We start from the raw sequence: 1,175 nt of genomic DNA on the forward strand, positions 1-1,175 counted from the left end.
CAAAAGAAGAGAAAGGAAAAAAAAACAAATGCTATTTTCGTCACTGCTGGGTTGTTCTTTAACTGAGGTATAAAAGGCCGTAAGAGTACTCAAGTGTTAATATCAAATGTAAAATCCAAGCGGCTGTGTCCTGTATATATTTTTTTCAAGTTACAAGTTTTAGTGCAGGATAGTACAGTTAGAAAAAAAATGTTCTGGCAGACTCTTCTACGCTGTGAGCTGCACATAGCACAAGGCCGCCATTTTGTCCCCTTGATTATTCCCCCTCATTAGTTCTGGGGCTGGTCCTCCAGGGTAATGGCGCCATTGGGGTTAGCCGGTGATTTGACAAGCCTTGTGGGCCATTTTGCCGCCTTGACTACCCTCGCACATTGGTTCTCTGCAGGGTAATGGTACCATCGGGGGAGTCGGTGATTTGACTAGCCTCAGGGGCCATTTTGTCCACCTGGCTTTTCGCCCTCGTGGATTCCCTAGCAGATAGATATTTATTCTCTGAGCTCACCAGAACCCAGGAACATTGCCCGAGGCAGTGATATAAGTAAACGGGCATGACGGCTCCATGTGCTGTGTGCAGCTGGCAGGCATTCTAATATTTTCCCAGATAAGCTAAGGCTATATATTGTTTCTATACCAGGAACCAACGCTGAAGTGTTTTCTTCCGTCTCATACAATATTACACTTCTCTTCTGATTATTTAACACGTGTCACACCACTACACATACAGTCCAATCATATTCTAAGGTTTATTATAGGTTTTTTTTTTTTTTTCTTTTTTCCAGACTGCATGAAAAAGAAAACAAGATTAAAAAACAGCTTCCAAATAAGTCACAAGGAAGAAAAAAATTATAATTTTAAAACAAACCAACTATTCAAAGGCTAAGCAGCGAAAAAAAACACATGATTCATTAATCTCTTCAACTTCATCAATCGAAAACAAAAAAAAATAAAATTATAAAATGTACAATCATTTCTATTTGTAAACAGTTAAAAATGCACAAGTTGATTTGTATCGTTCGACACAAAATCAGAATCAAGGCAATGAGTCAATGGCAATGTGTGTAACTAGAGGCGCGGGCTCCTCCAATCTAGATTGGGGCTCCACCAGTTTTTGGGGTAGAAGCTTGGGACTGCTAGAAACATTAATGCACCTTTTTGTTAGAATCATTTGCTATAAT

Source organism: Nanorana parkeri, unplaced genomic scaffold (assembly GCF_000935625.1).
Source record: "Nanorana parkeri isolate BGI_ZX_2015 unplaced genomic scaffold, ASM93562v1 scaffold19, whole genome shotgun sequence".
Lineage (NCBI taxonomy): Eukaryota > Metazoa > Chordata > Amphibia > Anura > Dicroglossidae > Nanorana > Nanorana parkeri.